This window comes from Macadamia integrifolia, unplaced genomic scaffold, assembly GCF_013358625.1.
Source record: "Macadamia integrifolia cultivar HAES 741 unplaced genomic scaffold, SCU_Mint_v3 scaffold69, whole genome shotgun sequence".
In the NCBI taxonomy this organism is placed as follows: domain Eukaryota; kingdom Viridiplantae; phylum Streptophyta; class Magnoliopsida; order Proteales; family Proteaceae; genus Macadamia; species Macadamia integrifolia.
The window spans coordinates 148,504-158,574 of NW_024870513.1; the positions used below are offsets into that span (position 1 = coordinate 148,504).

At 38.4% G+C, this 10,071-nt stretch overlaps 1 protein-coding gene across 1 annotated transcript in view; it reads right to left on the reverse strand.

Annotated features, from left to right (window-relative positions):
* Positions 1 to 8,939, reverse strand: part of LOC122069689 (protein PHYLLO, chloroplastic) — a 53,433-nt gene extending 44,494 nt beyond the window's left edge. Inside the window, exon 1 of the mRNA XM_042633757.1 lies at positions 8,864 to 8,939. The gene's annotated coding sequence lies outside the window, so the exon portion shown is untranslated. The remainder of the gene's footprint in view (positions 1 to 8,863) is intronic.
* Between the last annotated feature and the right edge of the window lie 1,132 nt (positions 8,940 to 10,071).

Consider the following 10,071-nt stretch of genomic DNA (forward strand, 5'->3'; position numbering starts at 1 on the left):
TTGTGCTCCTCAGGATTTAATAGGCATTGATCAAACATCTCTTTTTGGCTGATTTAGCTTTTGACAATATAAAAATGTATAATCTAGAAAATATGAAGAGAGATACATACCAATATTTTTTTTCTCCAAAATACTGAAATCAGGTTCTTGTTGCCAATCACAAAGTGAAAAAATATATACCAATGTTAAAAATGTTCTCTAGTCCCTTCGTCATCCACAGCCACTTTGGTCCACACAGGTGGTACATCAGCATTTTTTTACCACATCTTCCATTCCTTGGATGATTGATTCTTGTGATTCTACCCATATAACTGGTAAGTCAGAAATGTTTTCTTCATTGTCCAAGTAAATCAACACACCATAGCTACTTAGGGCCGCACTATTATGTGACTAGTAATGGTACAGTTCCACCTACTTCATCCATGACTCTGTCCTTTGTCCTTCATGTACCACAATTACCTTTAAGTCTTTCATCAGTCAGTTAATTTAATAAATCTCTTAACTGTTTTGTCACTTTCTATCCCTCTTATTGTGTTTTTCAGGACCTTTAGAGAAGAAGGACAATTAGTGGCGGCTTAGTAGGCTGGCCTCTACTATCTGAATTGCATTGGACCCCTTATTGCAGCCGCTACTACTTCTGGTGGTCATTCCACTAATCGGTCGCACTTTCGGCTGGGACATCTATCACTTTCGGCTACTGTAAGAGAATGTTTTGTGTATGATTTAAGCTTATTTAAAGACCTGAAACACCATTGGAAGATCAGCTGAAGACCCACCCAAAGATCAGAAATCGATTCAGCTTTCTGTTAGGGTTTTCCATTCCCATCTATTTCTCCAATAAATCTCCATCCAGCAGGCTGTTGCCAAAACCCTATTTAGGGTTTTATTGAGGACATCAGGGGTCACCTTCGACCAAAAGTTCAGGGCTGTTGGATCCCTCTTGAGGAAGCCGCAGGGTTCTCTCTCCTTCTCTTCAGAAACCCTAATTCAGCTAGTGTGCTGAATGTGTTGCTGCCCTGTTCCAGGTCATCTGACGATCAGCTTTGCGGTTCTTCTAACCTCATTACAGACCTCATTTGATCAATTGTAGAAATTCTAAAACTCTTAGTTTACATGAATCCTAATTCAGCCCTATAACTCTCTCAGAGAAGTTTCTTTGATTCTGAAATTTGAAAACTAGATTTGTCTATTGGTTAGGAGTTGTCATATTGCGGTGGTTTGCTGATGAGCACATTTATGTGTGAAATCTAGGGTAGTAAAACATGCATTTTACATATTTAGAATGGAGCTACCTTGGATTTTACTCTCTTTTTGCAGGTTTTATATTTTCAAGGCCTTAAGGACTATCGAGTGCTATATCTCCAATTTTACACGTAAAGAGGTCCTATTTCTTTTCATGGTTGCGAAGAGGACAAAATTCTGAGCAAGATGGACGTGTCCAATTAAAAGTACGCATTCGTTTGGTTACTCGTACAAGTGATTATTCTTTTCAGGCCAGAAAAAGAATAATGGATCAGAACTAAACCGAGATGCAGAACCAGCACGTTTGCAATTCTCTCAGAGGCACAAGGAATACTCCAAATGCCAACAAGGATCGATGGACCACATTCTTAAGTGATTGAAGATTCGTTTTTGGTAACAACAACTACCTAGTGTAGTTGGTGAACTATGGTGTGCAAAATTCCCTTGCTCACCAAGAGGTCTCAAGTTCGAATCTCATGGTTGTTTTTTTTAGATAATTTTGTTGAAGATTTTCTGCTTTTCACTCACTTAAAGCACTAAGGGCATGGAGGGGATTTCCACATCAAATTAGAAGCAAGGAAAATCGTGGAAGGGTTCCTGCGCAAGAAGAGAAGAAAAAAAAGGAAAGAAAAAAAAAGGGAGAAATAAAGATTGTCCAAATCTTCTCTCTCCTCCACATCATCACCAAAATATTGTCCAAATCACACAAAGCAAGAAGAAAATCGTCCCTTGGAGGGAGAAAAAGAAGAGAAATAAATTAGAAAAAAAAGGAAAGAAAATAAGCAAAAAAATTATAGGAAATTTCTCCAAGTTTATTTCTCTCTTCCCTCTCCTCCATCTTAGCACTTTTGGACTCAAAAGATCTTACTATCAATTGTGGGTTTCTCTCTTTTAGGAAAGAGAAATTTGTTACCCTACCTCCCCATTCCCTATAAATACAATTCATGTAAGAGGAGAGACAATTCATTCTTCTTCTAGTTTTTTTTTTTTAGTTGTTCTCTCTCTCCCTCTCTCACTCTTTAGTTTTAGTTCTTCTCTATTTTTGCTTTAATCACTTTTATAATAGTTTTTTATGTCAATTAATGCAAGCACTCTTTTATTCTTATTCAGCCTTTTTATGTTTATGATTTATGCAAGTGAGTTGTAATTTTTTAAGTTATAGTTCTAGGCTTAGATCTAGGTGACAAGATCACGAGCCGTGGAGCAATTTTTTTTTCAAGTTCAAGCATTGATTCAAGTAAGTAGGCTCCTTCAGTAGTCTTCTCTCCCCCCTCTCATTCCCTCTTCTGACTACCTTTTCTTTCTTAATTTAGGATTTTTATTTTCAGTCGTTACATTATTGCTATCCCTTTCCCCCAAGGTTCATGGCTAGTGTATGTGTTGGATTTGCCCCTCCTAGCCATAGAACCATCAATTTATTATTTTTATTCCCTTTCCCTAAAGCCAAGTAGAGTAACCCTTATAAGAGTGACTCTCTGGTCAAGTAGGGAAGCTCATATTATGATGCATCCCTCGGGCTAAGTAGAGAAACCTACTTGTGAGTCTCTCTCTAGCTTTGTCCCCTTTCTTTTACTTTATTTTTATTTCAGCATTTTTTTTCCTTTATTTATTTATTTATTTTTTTTTTTATTGAATGGTTAGGACGTTATTTTAGATACATATGTTTAGGACGGTAATTAGAATTAGATCACAACCATTAATCGGTTCACTTTCACATTATTAAAAGAAATAAAAAATAAAGTGGCTGCTCTCCTTGTGTTCGACCCATAGCTACATTGATCCGTACGCTTGCGGTTACATTTTAAATCTCAAACATTTTCCTTAAGGTAAACCTACCTTACATTAAGTGGTATAAGAGCTATGGCTGGAATGAACTCCAATCAATATTCTTTAGAGGATGTGGTGAAGTCTCTCCAACGGCTTACTAAGAGAATGGACACCATGGATCAGATATTTGAGACAATTAAAGAGACTACAGTTGCTTAGTCAGCCACTCAAACTACAGTCAACACTCATCCTAATGCTCAAAGAAGGTTTCCATTCCAAGCACGAAGGAACATGCCTACTTATATGTATCGTGAAGAAGAATATGATGAGAACAATGAGTATCAATTTCTCCATGACAACACGCACAAGGTGAAGTTGGAATTGAAGGAGTACAATGGGAAGCATGACCCTCTTTTCTTCCACGACTGGCTGAATGTGTTAGACAATTACTTCCGATGGTTCCATATGTTTAAGGAGAAGAAGATCCAACTTGCTAGCACCAAGCTTACTGGTGGTGCTAAGGATTGGTGGAGAGCTAAAGAGATTAGACTTAGCCGAAGACGAAGAGAACCTCGCAATTGGGAGGAATTCAAGTTACAACCCAGTGAGATATACTTTCCTCCAATGTACCGACGACGTCTCTACGACTTGCTCAACACTCTTCACCAAGGTACTATGATCTATGACTGTTGAGGAATATATTGATTAGTTTAATGATTCTCTAACGTACAAGTGCCTATCATGAGGAAGAGGAACTACTTATGTCTCGGTTCAAATTGGTACTAAGGCATGACATCCATGATAAAATTGGGTGGTAAAACTTACATCTATAAGTGCATGTATTGAGAAGGCCTTGGAGGCAGAAGACTTGATCAAATCAGACCCTTGACGTCCGTACCCAGCCATTCACGATTCTAAGGTCAACATAGCTAAAAGCAAGGCAACCATTGTTCCAAACAAAGTTCCATCAGCCACAGTGGACAAAGGTAAAACACCTATAACTAATGAAGAAGGAAAAATCAAGTGTTTCCATTGTAGAGGCTTTGGACACCTTGCCAAATTTTGCCCCTACCAACAGAACATCAACTCCGTCATTGCAGCACTTAAAGCCAAACCAAAGATGCAAGTTTTTTTTTTTTTTTAGAGCAAGAAAAGATGGTGTGTGAGCCACAACTTGGTGATCATTGGACTGCCAACAACACCACTGAAGGCAATGAGGAACATGCTGAAATTGAAGGTGAGACAGATGATCGTGGTATCTACACCTTAGACCTAACTGGCAACACTGATGAGGACACAAGCACTGAAGTGATACTTGAAGAAACTAATATAGAAGAAGAGTAAGATGAGCTAGAAGACGATCCCATGGACACCTTTGAGATTTTGAAGTTGAGCACATGGAATAAATCCTTCCCTCGAAGTATCATAAAGACCATCCACTATGCCTCTACGATTACATCCATGTGATCAAGGAGTTGTCTAAATCTTTCTATGGTTTGTTGATGGACATGCACCAAATGGGATTCATCCTTACCCTCTACAAAATTCTAGGACGGATTTTTTTTATGAGGGGGAAAGTAGATTTAGGTAAGGGGGGAAATTGAACCAGCTGTAGTGTCCCCTTTCAGGCCTGTTTATTTGGGGCCAGACCAGCCATCGAACTAGGGCATTCCTGGCCCAAAATTGCCTCTGATTTTCCCATCGAACGACAGCTCTTTCAGCCCATATTTCGGAAAAATATTTGGTTACCATACTTGGCTTGCAGTCCAGCTCAGCAGCAGCTTTTTCTTCCCATCAATCAGCATACTTGGGCTCTGAATTTTGACTTGCAAAAATCTTCCAAAGATTTATACAAATGCCCTTTATTTTGTGGAAAGAAATCTCTAGAAGAAGGGTTACATCAACCATTAGACTACACTAGGATTAGTTTCTAATTTTTTTGGAACATAGATTGCTGAAGCGTAAGCCAAGGAAACCTATTTTCCCTAGGGTAAGGTGATGGAGAATGAATGGAGAGTCTTTGGGGTCCTTTACCAATAAAGTGGTGAAGCAGGGAAAGTGGGATTTTGATGGAGATGCCAACAAGATGTTGACTTAGATGGGATTGCAAAAAAAAATAAAAAATAAAAGTTTCCAAAGAGATTTTAGGGGTGTCTAATGCTACTCGGCTAGCCCCTAGAGAGACTTGGTGGTGGGATGAGGAAGTTCAAGCTGCCATTAAGCTTAAGAAAGACATTTTTAAGATTTGGCAAATGACGAAGATCAAGAGAGGTATAAGGCTGCAAGGAATGAGGTAAGAAAGAGTGTGGGGAAAGCATGGGAGTAAAAATATGAAGACTTGTATAACAATATAAATACTAAAGAAGGGGAAAAAGATATTTATAAGATAGCTCAAATCTGAGACAGGAAGAGTAAAGATTTTGATACTATTCTTGTATCAATAGTGAAGATGGTAGAATTCTTGTAAAAGATAATGACATTAACAGGAGATGGGTTAAGTATTTTTGCATCTTACTAAATGGATACAACACATGGAGGAGTTATGAGAGTATTCATTATAACAACATGCATCATAGATATGTCCGAAAGATAGGAGCAACTGAGGTTAAAGATGCCTTGAGAAAGATGAAAGTTGGAAATACACCAGGCCCCAATGAGATACCAATTGAAGTGTGTAAGGTTTTGGGAGTGTGTGGGGTTGCCTGGCTAACCAGGTTGTTTAACAAAATTATGAGCACAAGAAAGATGCCTGATGAATGGAGGAGAAGTGTGGTAGTCCCAGTCTATAAAAATAAAAGCGATATACAGAGCTGAAATAACTATAGAGGTATAAAACTTTTAAGTCATACTATGAAATTATAGGATAATGTCATAGAAGTCTGCATAAGAAGAGAACCTAGGGACTCTGAGAAATAAATTTAGTTTTATGCCTGGGAGATCAACGACAGAAGTGATTTACCTTCTACGGAAGCTCATGGAAAAATCAAGAACCTACAAGAAGGATCTTCATATGGTCATCATCGACCTAGAAAAGGCCTATGACAGAGTCTCTTGAGAGCCAATCTGGCATGCATTAGAGAGAAAGGTGTCTAGTATGTACGTGGACATAATTAAAGACATGTATGAGGGGTTGTTATCTAATGTGAGATATGTGGGAGGTCACAGTAGTGAGTTTCCAGTTACCATTGGGTTGCATCAAGGATCCACTCTAAGTCTTTATCTGTTTACGCTTATCATAAATGATTTAACCAAGAACATTTAAGGAGAGGTCCCGTGGTGTATACTTTTTGTTGATCATATCGTTTTAGTGGATGAAACAGTGGCAGGGATTAATGATAAGTTGGACTTATGAAGATCAACCTTGGAACCAAGAGGTGTTAAGATAAGTAGAACAAAGACGAAATATATGGTGTGACTTTTAGTAGTTCAAGGATTAATACTGAAGAGGTGAAACTTGCGGAGAGAGAGATTCCGCAAAGCAACTGTTTTAAATATTTGAGGTCAATTATTAACAAGGATGAGATAGATAATAATGTCCCTCATAGAATTAAATAAGGATAGATGAAGTGGAGAGGTGCCTCTAGAGTGTTGTGCAATCGATATATTTCTCCCAAGCTTAAAGGAAAGTTCTACAGGGCTATTGCAAGACTGACTATGATATATGGAGTGGAATGTTGGGCAGTCCAGAAGCGTAACACAGATAAGTTGAATGTAGCAGAGATGCAGATGTTGAGATGGATGTGCGGAAAAACTAGAAGAGATAGAGTAAGGAATGACAGGGCAAGAGTTGAGTTGGGAGTGGTCCCGATTTAGGGCAAGCTTCAAGAATACTGCTTAAGGTGGTATGGCCATGTTCAGAGGAGGCTTTGGAATGCTCCAGTACGGAGGAGTGATTAAATCCAATGGGAAGGAAATAAAAGAGCAAGACCTAAAATAACATTGAGGAGTTGGTAATGGAAAGACATACAGAAGCTAAGTCTTGACAGTAGTATGAGTCAGGTATAACATCAAACAAAACTGTTTGGAGGGCAAAGATCCATGTTGTCGATTGCGTTTAGGTGGAATGGCCCGGTAATTTTTTTGGGTGAATAAATAATTCATTACTAAACGAAGAAAGAAAAAACTTACAGCCCCTGAAGAGGGGAGGGAGAAGAAAGCAAATCAAGCTTAGAGAGCATTACTATTCCTGATGATGGATCTCAAAAGATCTCAGGAATTTACAATGTGATAGTTTCGAGGGGAGGGCATACAAGTGGAAGCAAGCCGAGAGACTTTAGTCTTGACATTAAAGGAGATAGAGCTCTAAATCTTATCAAGAGAGCGAAAGTTGGAGGTCCATTTCCTATGGTTCTGTTCCATCTAGATCTGATTTATTGTAGCACAAAAGGCAAGCCTTCCCACAGTGTCACGGATAGTCTTTCCCTGAAAAGTCATATCCACCCAAATCCATTTGAGATGGAAGGGGAGAATCCTCCTATTAGCTGGCCAGCATTTGCTAAGAATTCCTTTCCATATGGATGAAGAGATACTGCAATCAAAGAACATGTGCTCTATAGTCTCTGTCTCAATGCCACAAAGGATACACATTGGGTTAGCTGGGATGCCTCTCTGAATGAGGAAATGGTTTGTAGGCAAAGATTTAGAGAAAACTCTCCAAGCAGTGAAACTATAGTGGGGGATGTGGTGTTTGGACCAAATACGACGGTGCCATGTGGAGTGGGGGCCATGAGTTCTAACAAACTCCCAAGCTGCTTTAGGGGTGAAGATTTTGGAGGTTGAAGGCTTCCAAAGGATGGCCCGGCAATATTACATTGCCTTGTTTCACTTCTATGCTTTTTCTTTTCCTCTTTTCACTCTTCTTTCTTTTATCCTTTTTTGATAGATCCATGTAGTCGACCCCATTCAGCTGGGAAAAGCCTAAGTTGTTATTAGTTTCCTTTTTGGTTATCTACATCTAGCTATTGTACATTTATAACCTGGTTACCTAGAGGAGTAAAAAGAATCAGTTTGCAGCTCGATCAAGTGCAAAGGCAGAATTTAGACCTATGGTTCATAGAGTATGTGAACTCTTTGGTTGAGAAGACTAGTCCAAAAGTTGGGGGTTTGAAACTAAGGGCCCCATACGTCTCTATTGTGATAACAAGGTTGCGATAAGTATAACCCACAATCCTATGCAATATGACTAGATGAAGCACATAGAGATGGACAAACACTTCATCAGAGAGAAGATTGACTCTAGCTACATATGCACTCCTTTTGTGAGGACTGGTGATCATTTGGTGGATGTCTTCACAAAGCGCTCATCCATTATTAGTTCAATACGAATTTGTACAAGCTGGGACTGTATAGTTTATGTGATAGGGATACTTTGGGAACTAGTTTATTTACTTCTTGTCTTAAATTGTATTTTTTTCTTTTTTCACCTTTTAACTCCTTAGGGAAGTATATGTAATTCACCTTATTATGTTAGTGATTCAATATAGGTGGGAAGAGCTCTCTCTTTCTTCCCTATACGATTGCACACATCTTTCTCCTCTTTCTCTCATCATCTTCTTCTTCCTTCCTCTTATCTCCTCTCCTCTTCTCTCTTACCTTGATCCTTGCTCTCTTCCAACTGTCTCCTATGCTGCGATATATAACTTTGTAAGAGAGATAATTAGAATCATACTCCTAGACTACAAAACCTTATGAATATGACCAGAATTATATACCCAAAACACCTTTGCAGTAGCACTAACACAATAGCAACACTCTTAACAGTGCAAATTCGTGAACTTCCACATACCATTAGCAATAGACAGGACAAGTACATTGTCCCACATAGATTTCATACTAAACAGATAGAAACTACTACCTCTGATTGAGAATTGCCAGACCATTTGTATCATGGAGGAAAGAAACATCTCCAATCAAGCAAATTACCTGAAAATTTACAGGCAAAAATGAATATCAATAATACCTTTCAAATAATAAATATTAATTATTGGGCTTAAGAATGAACACAACCAGAAGTCTGAATATAAATAATTATTTTTAACCTGTCAAATAATAAATATTAATTACTGGGCTTCAGAATGAACAGAACCAGAAGTTTGACACTCCATATATTATGTTAATGGTGATACATGATCATTTGATAAGAAGAAATTAAATTATAAGATCCATGATTTATCAGAGCCAGAAAGAATCATCCAGATAAAGGATATTTCAGTACTATACTTTTTTTTTTTTATGAATAAATAATTCATTAATCATTGCCAAGAGGAGAAGAATATACAAGGGGGGGAAGAAAGGGGGGTAAGCTCGCAACATCAAGCGGGTTGGATGAGGTCAACCTGCAGGTTCCAAGAAGAAGAAATGTGGGAATTTTTTGGGGATATAGGGACGGGGCGGGGGTGAAGGGCATGAAGGCCATGAAGGCCATGGGCTTTAAAGGTAACATCGAAGTAGATAGCTTTCCAAATCATATCCGGAGATCTAGATTTGGAGGTCCATCTACGAATGTTACGCTCCATCCAAAGATGGTTAATAGTAGCACAAAAAACCAGTTTGCCAACAGTGCCACAAATGGAAGGGCCAGAGAATGTCATGTCAGTCCAAATACATTCTCTGTCAAAAGGGAGGATGGATTTGTTAGAGATAGTAGTTATGCTACTCTAAGAGTAATTTAGTAATTTATCATATTATGTATGTTTTATTTTTCCTTTTATTCCTTCTTAGGGAGGTATGTGTAATTTCCTGTAAATATATCAATGAAATAATATATTTGGTGTTAGTGAGATTTTACTCACAACATACCATTCAACCATACAATCGCCTCCTCTCCTTCTCCCTCTTATACTCCTCCTTCTTCAACTCTCATCTCATTATTCTTCCTCATCTACATATTCTAACTTGGTATCAGAGCCTTGTAAGGTTGGTTTGAGAGTCAAGTTACTAGTCTCCTTCCTTCTTCTCCTCTTTGGAATCCTAGGTTACAAAGGGGTTCCAAGGAAAGGGACTTTTATATGAGAAGATTGAAGAAACCTTGAGGGAGGCATGAAAGGAGACCATGGAGATACC